The sequence below is a fragment of the Globicephala melas genome, chromosome X (genome assembly GCF_963455315.2).
Source record: "Globicephala melas chromosome X, mGloMel1.2, whole genome shotgun sequence".
NCBI classification, from domain to species: domain Eukaryota; kingdom Metazoa; phylum Chordata; class Mammalia; order Artiodactyla; family Delphinidae; genus Globicephala; species Globicephala melas.
The window spans coordinates 16,765,181-16,779,732 of record NC_083335.1 but is presented as its reverse complement, the minus strand read 5'-3'; the positions used below and the strand labels follow the sequence as shown (position 1 = coordinate 16,779,732).

Here is a 14,552-nt window from a genome sequence, read left to right as displayed (position 1 = left end):
ATTTACTGGCCAGAGTTGTGCTGGGCCTGAATTGATGCCTCAGGCCAGGTAAAAAAAGGTGAGTATAGAAATTTAAGATAGACCTTTTTTTACCATTTCAGTTTTATTGGGGTTTTTATTGAGATATAACTGACATACAACACTATCTAAGTTTAAGTTATACAGCATAATGATTTGACTTACATACATCATGAAATGATTTTCACAGTAAATTTAGTGAGCACCCATCATCTCATACAGATACAAAATTAAAGAAACAGAAAAAAATGTTTTCCTTGTGATGAGAATTTAGGATTTACTGTCTCAACAACTTTCATATATAACATACAACAGTGTTAATTGTATTTATCATGTTGTACATTACATCCCTAGTACTTATTTATCTGATAACTGCAAGTTTGTACCTTTTGACCACCTTCATCCAATTCTCCCTCCCCCCAACCCCTGGCTCTGGTCAACACAAACCTGATCTCTTTTTCTATAAGTCTGTTTGTTTCTCTAAGACAGACTTTATGGTTAATAGGATTTGTTTTAACTGGCTAAATTCAGGACCCATGGAGGCATGACTGAGGTCAATAATCAGGTTAGTCTCATCCTGTCCCATGGGCCCTTCCTGATAGTAATTTTACCATAAAGGCACTGTGGTCAAGGGCCAAGGGGATAAAGTGTGCAGAAAAGAGTTAACATAGCAGGTCTGAGGTTGCTATCTTTGGAAGGGTCTGCTTACAAGGTTGACTCTTGGCTTATATCTGGGAATTTGGCATTTAATCATTCCCTGACTGATGAGACTGGTTTGCTCTACCTAGAGTGTACCTAGAGTGTACAAACAATGTGATTTATGGTGAACACTTGCTTTCCTTTTCAGAGTCTGGAATTTTGGGAGTTGCTAGGCAGAGGGTGCCTATGCGACTAGCTCCCAATAAAAACCTTGGATGCTGAGTCTCTAATGGGCTTCCCTGGGCAGACATGTTGCACATATATTCCTGCATTTTTTACTGCTGGAGAAAGGAGCATGCTTGGTGTGTCCTCTCATGAGAGAGAGAAAGCATAGGAAGACTGCACATGGATTTTTTTCCAGGTTCCACCTGTGTCTTTTCCCCTTGCTGATCCTGTTGTGTATCCTTTTGCTGTAACAAACCCTAGCCAAGAAGACATCTACACCCTGAGTCCCATGAGTCCTTCTAGTGAGTCACCAAACATGTGGGTGGTCTTGGGGGCCCCCAAAACATTTTCTAAGGAATAAAAATATACACATTATATGCCTATCAATGTATGTTTCATTAATGACTGTTGCAGATTTTCTATGACAAAATGTACCACAGAATGAATGAGTAGCTAAGTATAATATATACATAATTATATATTTTTTACCTTTATTCTTATAGCTCAAGAAAAAAATGCTCTAAGACATCATGTATATAATAATCATTCCCTAAACTCTCTTGTCACCTTTAGAGCGTCACATTAAACTACCAAAATAAGAGGGATTTAGGGGATTTAAGAAAACATGTTCAGGGACTTCCCTGGTGGCACAGAGGTTAAGAATCCACCTGCCAATGCAGGGGACATGGGTTCGAGTCCTGTTCCAGGAAGATCCCACATGCCACGGAGCAACTAAGCCTGTGCGCCACAACTACTGAGCCTGTGCTCTAGAGCCAGCAAGCCACAACTACTGAGCCTGTGCTCTAGAAACCGTGAACCACAACTACTGAGCCCACGTGCCACAACTACTGAAGCCCGCGTACCTAGGGCCCGTGCTCTGCAACGAGAAGCCACCGCCATGAGAAGCCCGCACATCACAACAAAGAGTAGCCCCCACTCGCCGCAACTAGAGAAAGGCCGTGCACAGCAACGAAGACCCAACACAGCCAAAAATAAATTAATTAATTAATTAACTTAAAAAAAAAAAGAAAACATGTTCACCACCAGCTTAGTTATCCAAAATGACATCAGGAAAAAATTGGGGATGGCATGGGGTAAAAAGAATTATTTATGCCCATGGTAACCAAAAGGCAATGAAATGAAAGAGAAAGGGCCTTTAGCAGCAATCTCAAACCCATAAAATGCAATCCTGGCCTAAGCTGCAAGAAAATTTTAATTGTTAAAAAGAAAACATCATCGAACCAGATCTTTTATATGTCTAAACTATCAAATCAGTTCCCTATATTTTTCTATGTTAACTGAATATTACGCAGCAATTATAGTAACTAGCCAGAGAGAAATTGCTTTCTGTTGAAAATTTTCCATCAAAGTAGCATTAACTTGATAGATGCATTAAAATTAAAATGTGTCATTAGAAAAACACAATATAAAAGTGATCCCAAGTTATAGAAACCATGCAGTTAACATTTATTTCAATTCCTTTCTCAACACAGACCTCTAATTCCAGTAATGCAAGTTTAGAAAGCTTCAGATACATTTGTTTCCTATGTCTTTACCTCAGTACACAAATGAAAATAACACAGCAAAACGGTAGCTTCTGAACAAATAATCAGGAGAATTATAAAGACTAAGAAAAGGAAGCCAAACATGAAGTACATCTGATGAGACCTGAAAAGAAAAATGACAGCTTTAAAATAATCTTTAACTTAACAATACACACAAAAAGATCCGTCCAACTCTATACAGTAAACTGTCACACAATTTTCTCACCTTGGGCTTTTCATTCCAAACCTTCATCTATCCATGCAGTATCATCAAATCCATGTAGTATCCATGTAGTATCGAGTATATATATATATATATATATATATATATATTCCTTTACCTACACAGCTTCAGAGTTTGGTCATATCCTCTCTCGTCAGAATCAGTGTTGCTACTTACCCATATTTCTCTGATCCTATAATTTAGTTTTCACTTGAGACCCATCAATTTTCTCTATACACATTTAAAAACATGCTTTCTCTTTAGAAATGGAAGGTTGTAAATGCCATAAATACCAGTGACTACATTATACAACAGAAAACCACAGAAACACACGCCATTTTGCTTTTGGAGGTCTGTTGACAGGTAGCTTCCCCAAATAGGTCTTTATAGCATGACACACATAATTCTATTAAATATACTTTCAAACACGCATCTTTAAAAACATCTATGTGTGGATTACATTTAGGTCAAACTTCGAAGGAATGAAGTAATTTCTTTCATTATTATAGAGCGAGCTGACTAAATTGGGATAAGAAATACACATTTTTAAAAGCCTTCTGAAGAGAAGAAGAAACTGGTGAACTGATCAATATCCCATTTTAAAACCTCATGTAAGATGTACACCTGGGAGTGAGGATGAAGGATGGAGGTAGGAGAGAATCACCTCTAGAGTTAATAAATACATACAAAGTTGTACACAACAAGCGTGCTGTTTCTCATTGAAACAAAAATTAATTCATCTATTAGAGAACGAACTTATGGTTACCAGGGGGAAAGGGTGGGGGGAAAGGGATAGTTAGGGAATATGGTATTGGCATGTACACATTGCTGTATTTAAGGTGGATAACCAACAAGGGCCTACTGCATAGCACAGGAAACTCTGCTCAATATTCTGTAACAACCTAAATGGGAGAAGAACTTGAAAAAGAATAGATACATGTATACATATAACTGAATCACTTTGCTGTACACCTGAAACTATCACAACATGGTTAATCAACTATACTCCAATATAAAGTAAAAAGTTAAAAAAACTTTTTTTAATTAATTCATCTAAAGAATCTTTCAGTTTCGCTTTAAAGTTACTTTTCCTTCAAAAACATCTGGAAAATTTGGTTACTGTAATCTATTTCGCAGCATGTTAAATATTTAGTTGCTGACAAGGTAACAGATTTTATTGCTTATCTTTTAAACAATTTTGACACAATGCTGTTTAAAAGGTGAGCAGTTAATGTACGTGATTAAGCCTAATTTCCAAGGACTTCAAAGTTTTGTCCAGAAGATTCCTTTGGGACAAAAGTGTTATAAACACACACAGTTGGCGACTGCATTTTATTTATTTTATCTTATCTTATTTCATTTTATGGTGCTTTTGCCCCCTCTCCAAAAATCCTTCCACAGTAACACCCCACTTGGCCAACTCCCGAAACCAAAATGCTGTCAAGAATCAGGAAGTAAGAAAAAAAGGGACTTGGAGCAACTGAAATAGCTGTCACAAAGCAGGGGCACTAAAGCTGTGGCACTTTAATCAGAGAGTACCTGTTCCTACTTCACATGCATCTCTAACTATCTTGGCTATTAGACTTCTTAAACTACAACAGATTAAAAGTAGCAGATAAAAAGAGGAATGTTATAAGGAAAAGGCATCTGACATCAGAACTAACAGTTGACAGAAAGGAAGATAGAAAACCATTACTTATAGCTCAGTACAGATGAAGACCCAAAATCAGTGGTCTCCAAATTATTTTTAGCAGAGAAGCTCTAAATGAAATCTTGCATGGAAGACCAGTATGGAAAACAGATACAAATCAGAGCTGCCCCTTCCCATCTTTACGCATCTCCCTCCAAGGGACACCCCCATCCCACCCCTTGCAAAATCTCAAAGAAGTACAGTTTGAGACCAACTTTTCTAAGTCACCTGGAAAGGCTTAAAAAGAAGTTATTAAGGGCTTCCCTGGTGGCACAGTGATTGAGATTCCGCCTGCCGATGCAGGGGACACAGGTTCGTGCCCCGGTCCGGGAAGATCGCACGTGCCGCGGAGCGGCTGGGCCCGTGAGCCATGGCCGCTGAGCCTGCGCGTCCAGAGCTTATGCTCCGCAACGGGAGAGGCCACAACAGTGAGAGGCCCGCGTACCGCAAAGCAAAAAAAAGAGGTTATTCATTTCCAAAAAGGAAATCTTTATAGACATTTCCATCCAAAAGTAGCTTTATAATTTTGTGAATTAAGTCTTAGTTTCCTAGGAAATTCCCTCAGGTCAGATTGCTATTTCCTGGATAAAACAGGGTAGCAAATAAAGTTTTACCACACCAGAATTTAACCTCTTTGACATATAAAAAATTGATTTATTAACATTTAATATTTTTGAGATTATGAAGATACAATACTCACCAAATACTGTTTACAATGCAAAAGAGTTGAATAAAAATACAGCCAAAAGGTAAAATGCCACTGATGATGAGGCCAAAAAGTGGTTTTCTAATGAAAGTCTGTTGAGGAATCTGACGGGGAATCTGGTTTGTGCGAACTGGATACCTAAACTGCTCGAAAATAAATGAAATGAAAATCAGAATGAAACAAAACTGAAGTAAATTTATACAGATACCATCAAAATACACAATCTTGAATCTGAATATTTCCAAGAGCAGTTATGTGGGCAGAGGCTAGACCAATGCTGTGCAACAGAAATACTATGATGCAAGCCACAAATGCAGTATCAAATTTTTTAGTAGCTGCATTTTAAAAAGTAAAAAAAAAAAAAACAGGTAAAATTAATTTATTAATATATTTTATCTGATCTAATGATCTAACATGTCCAAATACTATCATTTAAATTTATGATCAATATAAAACTTATTAATCAGATATTTTGCATTCCTCTTGTTGTTGTTCTAAATGGTTGAAAACCAGTGTGTATTTTACACTTACAGCACATAATTCAGACTAGCCACATTCCAAGTACTCAAAAGCCACAGGTGTCTAGTGGCCAGCATACTAGATAGGACACAGCTAAACAGTAAGGATGTTTATCCTTTCCTACAAATTTCAAGGGAGAGATTAGACAAAACTTACTAGTGACTATTGCAATATGAAATAATATATGATGTCCGAAAGTTCTCCCTTAGAATTTGTCTAATAATTTGCCTCTGAAAATTTGTTAATAGCTTTCAGAAAATTTTCTTTTTCTGCTCTCTGTGGAACTCCACCTCCTGTTTTGTTTTGTCTTATTTCTCCCCTGCTATATCTTTATAATACAACCCTTTTGCAGTGTGGCCTCATTTAGTCTTTTTGGTATACTGTTCCTTTTCCCTATACGTGGAATAGGCTAACTTCAGATCTGTAAACTGGATTAGATGAAAACTATTACGTATAGAATGGATAAACAGCAAGGTCCTACTGTATAGCACAGGGAACTATATTCAATATCCTGGGATAAACCATAATGGAAAAGAAAAAAAATCTGTAAACTGAACAGCCTCATTCCTTGGATTGTGTCTTAGCTTTCTTCCCCCAACTATATAGTCTTATTATTTTTCTGACTTTCTTAAAGTCAGCCTTCCTACAATATATCCTTTTAATTTTGCCCATCAGAGAGAGAGGGAAATATAAACAACCCATAAAATGAGAAATACATTAAAGAATGCCTTTTAAAGTGTTACTGTCTTTCATTTACAATTTGTAGGAGTCTTTTATCCCTAAATGATTATTCTTTGTCATTTTCTCCAATGGTACATCTTCCATTCCATGTATAGTCTACACACATGGAGGTATTATTTCAGACATCACTCAATGGTCAAAAGAAGTATTTTTAAAGTTTACCTTTTTCTTGCTTCCAATGTATGCACCCAAAAATGATAGTGGGGGCTTCCCTGGTGGCGCAGTGGTTGAGAATCTGCCTGCCAATGCAGGGGACACGGGTTCGAGCCCTGGTCTGGGAAGGTCCCACATGCCGCGGAGCAACTAGGCCCGTGAGCCACACTACTGAGCCTGCACGTCTGGAGCCTGTGCTCCGCAACAAGAGAGGCCGCGACAGTGAGAGGCCCGCGCACCGTGATGAAGAGTGGCTCCCGCTCGCCGCAACTAGAGAAAGCCCTCGCACAGAAACGAAGACCCAACACAGCCAAAAATAAATAAATAAAATTTAAAAAAAAAAAGAAAAGAAACTTGTTTAAAAAAAAATGTTAGTGGTACTGAAATTCCAAACCACGTTGTGAGGATACCTATCAGGGTACCAAAGGAGACGGCAGCTGATGACCCTTCCACCCAAAGAATTAGATTCATGATGAAGAGGTCAGCAAAGAGGATACTAGAGGAGAAAAGTCATCAGAAAACGTTATGATTTCAGGAAAATGTTATAAACATACTTGATGTGAATGTCAGAACACTCTTTTGGTGGGAAGGATATCACAAATTACTACGCTAAACCCCAGAAGAATATTAAATCACACTGTAAAAACCCAGTCATTGAGCTGGAGCGTAAACTCAATACCATATAATAAGATAGCAGTTTATTACAGGACATAATTTCTACATTCCACTCATCTTTTCAGCTCAAGAGTCTAGCAGAAAATAAATAAGGTGTGGAATAATATACCACTGAAAAACTCAATATGCAATATAGTGAACACAATTAAGAAAATACATATATTAAAAACAGATTTTAGGGGACTTCCCTGGTGGCGCAATGGTTAAGAATCCGCCTGCTAATGCAGGGGACACGGGTTCAAGCCCTGGTCCAGGAAGATCCCACATGCCGCAAAGCAACTAAGCCCGTATGCCACAACTACTGAGCTTGCGCTCTAGAGACTGCGTGCCACAACTACTGAAGCCCGCATGCCTAGAGCCCGTGCTCTGCAACAAGAAAAGCCATCGCAGTGAGAGAAGCCTGCGCACCACAACGAAGAGTAGCCCCCGCTCGCCGCAACTAGAGAAAGCCCGCGCGCAACAACGAAGACTCAACACAGCCAAAAAATAAATAAAAGTAATTAATTAATTTAAAAAAAAGATTTTAGAATCCTAGACTGAATGAAATGGACTATTAAAAGCCTCAAGTCAGGGGCTTCCCTGGTGGCGCAGTGGTTGAGAATCTGCCTGCTAATGCAGGGGACACGGGTTCGAGCCCTGGTCTGGGAGGATCCCACATGCCGCAGAGCAACTAGGCCCGTGAGCCACAACTACTGAAGCCTGCGCGTCTGGAGCTTGTGCTCTGCAACAAGAGAGGCCACGACAGTGAGAGGCCCACGCACCGCGATGAAGAGTGGCCCCCGCTTGCCACAACTAGAGAAAGCCCTTGCACAGAAACAAAGACCCAACACAGCAAAAATAAATTAATTAATTAAAAACAAAAGTACCAATGACACCGTGGATCTGAGGATTAAATTAGTCAGTGCTTTAAAAAAAAAAGCCTCAAGTCAGACAAGTATTCATTTAAAACAAAGAGTTTTACAAATATTTCCTGTAAGAAATTTCATTAAAATTATCTTACACACATCTTTATTTTTTTCACAGCCTTCCTAATAAAGATTCTGCCGTACAATTTCTATTAATAGCTCTAAGTAATGGGGGAAAATTTTTTACTATCATGCAGATATTTTCAATTTCTTTTTCTTTGCCTTCAGTACAGGAGGTAAAGAAATTTTAAAGGCTGCCTCACATGTAGTGCAGATAGGGCTTGAAGTTATTAAAAGTCCTTTTAAATTCCAGCATAGTGTAGGAGGCATTTTCAGGAATGGTGGCCAGTTTGATTTGCTTTTAAAAAATATATCTGCCGGGCTTCCCTGGTGGTGCAGTGGTTGAGAGTCTGCCTGCCGATGCAGGGGACACAGGTTCGTGCCCCTGTCTGGGAAGATCCCACATGCCGCGGAGTGGCTAGGCCCGTGAGCCATGGCCACTGAGCCTGCGCGTCCGGAGCCTGTGCTCCGCAATGGGAGAGGCCACAACGGTGAGAGGCCGCGTGTGGGAGAGAGTAGGAATGGGAGTTGGAATTAACAGATGCAAACTGGTATCTATAGGATGGATAAACAACAAGGTCCTACTGTACAGCACAGGGAACTATATTCAATATCCTGTGATAAACCATAATGGAAAAGAACAACAAAAAGAGTGTACGTATGTATAACTGAGTCATTTTGCTGTACCGCAGTAATTAACACAACACTGTAATTCAACTATACTTAATAAAAGATAAATAAAAAGTACATTGAGGGCTTCCCTGGTGGCGCAGTGGTTGAGAGTCCGCCTGCCAATGCAGAGGACACGGGTTCGTGCCCTGGTCCGGGAAGATCCCACATGCCGCGGAGCGGCTGGGCCCGTGAGCCATGGCCGCTGAGCCCGCGCGTTCGGAGCCTGTGCTCCGCAATGGGAGAGGCCACAGCAGTTAGAGGCCCACGTACCGCAAAATAAATAAATAAAAATACTATGTAATATTTCACAGTCTAACTAAGTGTAATGAGATCACTATTTTAAGTCTAGGAAATAAAGCATCATATATCTAAAGATGAATAATTTCAAATGAGCTGATAAGGTTTTTGTTATTTTTCATTTGAAATGTTTTATGGACTGGCTTAACTGTTTAAATTTTATTTTTCACTGTTGTGTTTATGGTTTATTTTGTATAACTTTTTATAATAAAATAATTTAAATTTTCCAAAAAAAATAAAACAGAGTTTTAAATTAGTCATTCAAAATCAGCAGGTCAACCCCTAAGTCTACTGGATAACCCCCCAGGCAAGCCCAGCTACTGTGCTTGTATGTGTGCCAGACAAGTTTGATCACAGCTACAAGCTGAGTATGGCTGTGGGTGGGTATGGATGTGAGTGTTTCTGAAAGCCTAAAAGATGAGGTTGAAAAGGTGGGCAGAGGCTAGATTGTGGAAGGCTTTGAAAGTCAGGTTAAGGAATGTAGGCTTTATCCTGTCAGCATCGGGAAGCAACTGAAGGGTTTTTACACTCAAAGCTGTGAGGTACACAGCGCAGTTTTTCCAGGAAGGTGAACCTACAGCATTTCGAAGGACAAATCTAAGGGAGGAGACACTAGAGGCAAGGAGACTAAAATGTTAAGAATCTGTACAATGTGGTGATGGTTAAAATGTAAAGGATGGATATAAAAGACCTGAAGGATACAAAAGACGTGAAGAATTAAAAGACTTTGGGTTAAAGATGGCAGATTGAACTCACACATTTAGCTCTGCTCCCTCCTCAAAACCCTGATAAAATTATAGCAAAGGAATTTTTAAAAGGCATAAATACAAAAGGATGGGGGATACAGGGGAGAAGACATTAACAGCAAATTTTGGAAACCAGATAGCGGACAAATAGTAACCAAGTTAGTAGAAAGTGGGAACCTGTATCCGAAGCCATCAGTAGGGAAAGCTGAGAGGTAACTCAGTTTATACCACAAGGGACTTCCCTCGTGGCCCAGTGGTTAAGAATCTACCTCCCAATGCTGAGGACGTGGGTTCGATCCCTGGTCAGGGAACTAAGATCCCACATGCTGCGGGGCAACTAAGCCCGTGTGCCTCAACAAAAAATCCCGCGTGCCGCAACGAAGACCCGACGCAGCCAAAAATAAATAAATAAAAATTTTTTTTAAAGAAATTTTATACCACAGAGCTCCAAAAAGGTTCAGGAATTTGCAGTGCCAGGTACCTCTACAAATAGGGGTGAACGACTGGCTAACACCAGGAGGACTGGTTGAAAGTCAGCCTTAGATGCTAAAGACCTGCAGAGCCAAACAACTCCCCTTGAAGACCTCCACATTAGACAGGAGGGCTAGTCCCTTAGAGAAGATCCCTGAAGCTCAGAAGAAAACTTTACCAAGAAAATATATGATCTTCAGAGAAATTAAAGAAGACTTTGCAGCCATGAGACAAGAAGAGGAAATTTTAAAGGACTTTTGAGAAAATAGAAGAGGTCTTAGGAATTAAAAATATGACAATAGGTGCTTATATGTGGAATCTAAAAAAAAATACAAAGAACTTATTTACAAAACAGAAAGAGACTCACAGACATAGAAAACAAACTTATGGTTACCAAAGGGGAAAGGGTGTGGGGATAAATCAGGAGTTTGGGATTAACATATACACACTGCTATATATAAAATAGATAACCAACAAGCACCTACTGTATAACACAGGGAACTATACTCAGTATTTTGTAATAACCTATATGGAAAAGAATCTGAAAAAGGATATATACATATATGTATATGTATAACTGAATCACTGTACTGTACACCTGAAATTAACACAACATTGTAAATCAACTATACTTCAATTTTTAAAAAATGACAAGAGGAATTTAAACCTTAATAAAAGGGTTGGAAGATAAAGCTGATGAAATGTCTTAGAAAGCAGTGTTTAAAAAAGAAAGAAATGAAGAACAGGAAAAAAAAAGGAAAATTAATGATCAACCCAGGTATATGAAAAACAGAAGTTATGCGGATAGACAGAGTTCTTTCTGAATGTATTTTAGGGATATTAAGTAATCTGCTGAAGATTGAACAGCTGATAAGAGGTAGAGCTGGGATTCTTAATCAGATGTGTATGACTTTTTTAAGAGCAAGCTTTCTCCATTCCACTGTGCTATAATAAAGTCTCTATGGTAGGAACCAACTTGACCAATCACGTCTATCTTCTCCTACCCCAAACATTTTGTCAAAGATCAGAGCCAGGGAATGTGGTGACAGCCACTTCATGCTGAACCAGGTTAGGCTTTGAGGTCTACTGTTTAGAGAATCTCTGGTTTTGTTCTTCAGTTGTAAATTCTCTCAAGGTCCATTCTAATTTTCGGATTTTAAGGCTGCCTTCACATTTACGATGTATTTTCAATTTCTTACTTAGGATCACTGCCTTGGATGCTTCCCCCTCTCTCATTATAAGTGAGTTGGTCCTTTCTAAACCTTCAGTCATTTGTTCTTTCATTTTACTACTTCTACTCCACCTTTCCCCCTTGTGTTCACGGTCTCTTCTGTCTATCAACACTTTTTTCAGTAAACATATCTATTCATACTTTGCTCCTGTTGAAGATGTAGTTTCCAGTCCTTTCAAACAACAACATATACAACAACAAAAGCTCCACCTTATGTCTCATCAGTTTTTGGCATCTCAATAAGGGAGTCTAGTTTCCCATGACTTAACCATACTTCTTAAAATGTTTTTTAATACCTTTCTGCTGTAATGAATTTGTTTAGCCACGATATTCCTCTGCCACATTTCCTAGCTTTGGAGAGACTCATTTCAGCTGTTATCTTTCTATGGCCAGAAAAATTACTTCTCACTTGACAAATCATAACGTCCCTTCTTATACATAAACTCAATTAACCCATCTCAACAATTTCCCTTTTGAAAGTACACTCTAGAATGTTGATATGTGTTTAATGATTCTGTAACTGCCCTTCAATTTCAGGTTTTTATATTCTAAGTGTGAATTCCTTTGTCAATCTCTAATTATTTCTAGACCTTTTCATAGAATCTTAAACAGCAAAACTAAAAGGAAACTTAAAAGGTAACCTGGGTCCACCTCCTACTCGAAACATTTATTCACACATTCATTAAACATTTATTGAGTACCTATGTGTTCGGCCCTGGTGTTCCAAGATAAATAAAACAAAAATCCTTGCTCTGATAAAGCTCAGTCTAGTGGGAGACAGAGATAAACAAATAAATTACAACATAGGAAATGCTATAGCAGATGATAGGCATAGAACAGTAGGAACAGAAAAGAAAAGAGTGACTAAAAATGGTTTGTAGCTCACAAAACAATTTCACAATCCATCAGTTCATTTACTTCTCTAAATGACTCTGTGACACAAGCATTACAAGTAAGCAAATGGACAATCAGAAAGGTTATAGGACTTATCCAAAGCCACTCACCTAATACTGAGTACTGGAATTCAAACTTTCTACTTCTAATTTTAAAATTTGAGTACATGCCAATCAACCTCTGCTGACTCTTTCCCTTTTCTACCTACTGCTTTAGGGGTTACATGAAGGAATAGGACATCATTTAATAATTTTAGGGACTTCCCTGGTGGCGCAGTGGTTAAGAATCCACCTGCCAGTGCAGAGGACATGGGTTCGAACCCTGCTCCAGGAAGATCCCACATGCCACAGAGCAACTAAGCCCATACGCCACAACTACTGAGCCTGTGCTCTAGAGCACACGAGCCACAACTACTGAGTCTACATGCCACAACTACTGAAGACTGCATGTCTAGAGCCCATGCTCTGCAACAAGAGAAGCCACCGCAATGAGAAGCCCGTGCACCGCAACAAAGAGTAGTCCCCACTCGCCACAACTAGAGAGAAAGCCCACGTAGAGCAACAAAGACCAAATGCAGCCAAAAATAAATAGATAAATTTATTTTAAAAAACAATCAAATAGGGCTTCCCTGGTGGCACAGTGGTTGAGTCCGCCTGCCGATGCAGGGGACACGAGTTCATGCCCGGTCCGGGAAGATCCCACATGCCGCGGAGCGGCTGGGCCCGTGAGCCACGGGCGCTGAGCCTGCGCGTCCGGAGCCTGTGCTCCGCAACGGGAGAGGCCACATTGGTGAGAGGCCCGCGTACCGCAAAAATAAATAAATAAATAAATAATTTTACTTTCTTCAATTTCTCTTAGGAAGCGTATGTTCATTAGTTTAACTGCTTCTCCATTTAAATTCAAATCCATTTTTTATCATCTTTATTGGAGTATAATTGCTTTACAATGGTGTGTTAGTTTCTGCTTTATAACAAAGTGAATCAGTTATACATATACATATGTCCCCATATCTCTTCCCTCTTGCATCTCCCTCCCTCCCACCCTCCCTATCCCACCCCTCTGGCTATCTATTTTACATTTGGTAGTGTGTATATGTCCATGCCACTCTCTCACTTTGTCACAGCTTACTCTTCCCCCTCCCCATGTCCTCAAGTCCATTCTCTAGTAGGTCTGCATCTTTATTCCCGTCTTGCCCCTAGGCTCTTCTGACCATTTTCTTCTTTTTTTTAGATTCCATATATATGTGTTAGCATACGGTATTTCTTTTTCTCTTTCTGACTTACTTCACTCTGTATGACAGTCTCTAGGTCCATCCACCTCACTACAAATAACTCAGTTTCGTTCCTTTTTATGGCTGAGTAATATTCCATTGTATATATGTGCCACATCTTCTTTATCCATTCATCTGTTGATGGACACTTAGGTTGCTTCCATGTCGTGGCTATTGTAAGTAGAGCTGCAATGAACATTTTGGTACATGACTCTTTTTGAATTACGGTTTTCTCAGGGTATACGCCCAGTAGTGGGATTGCTGGGTCACATGGTAGTTTTATTTTTAGTTTTTTAAGGAACCTCCATACTGTTCTCCATAGTGGCTGTATCAGTTTACATTCCCACCAATAGTGCAAGAGGGTTCCCTTTTCTCCACACCCTCTCCAGCATGTATTGTTTGTAGATTTTTTGATGATGGCCATTCTGACCGGTGTGAGATGATATCTCATTGTAGTTTTGATTTGCATTTCTCTGATGATTAATGATGTTGAGCATTCTTCCATGTGTTTGTTGGCAATCTGTATATCTTCTTTGGAGAAATGTCTATTTAGGTCTTCTACCCATTTTTGGATTGGGTTCAGGAACAAGACAAGGTTGCCCACTCTCACCACTATTATTCAACATAGTTTTGGAAGTTTTAGCCACAGCAATCAGAGAAGAAAAAGAAATAAAAGGAATCCAAATGGAAAAGAATAAGTAAAGCTGTCACTGTTTGCAGATGACATGATACTATACAAAGAAAATCCTAAAGATGCTGCCAGAAAACTACTAGAGCTAATCAGTGAATTTGGTAAAGTAGCAGGATACAAAATTAATGCACAGAAATCTATTCCATTCCTATACACTAATGATGAAAAATCTGAAAGTGAAA

General features: G+C 39.2%; 1 protein-coding gene across 1 annotated transcript in view; it reads right to left on the bottom strand.

The window, feature by feature from the left end:
- Positions 1–14,552, bottom strand: part of LOC115846351 (N-alpha-acetyltransferase 10) — a 123,151-nt gene that overhangs the window by 25,758 nt on the left and 82,841 nt on the right. The gene's annotated exons all lie outside the window — the stretch shown is intronic.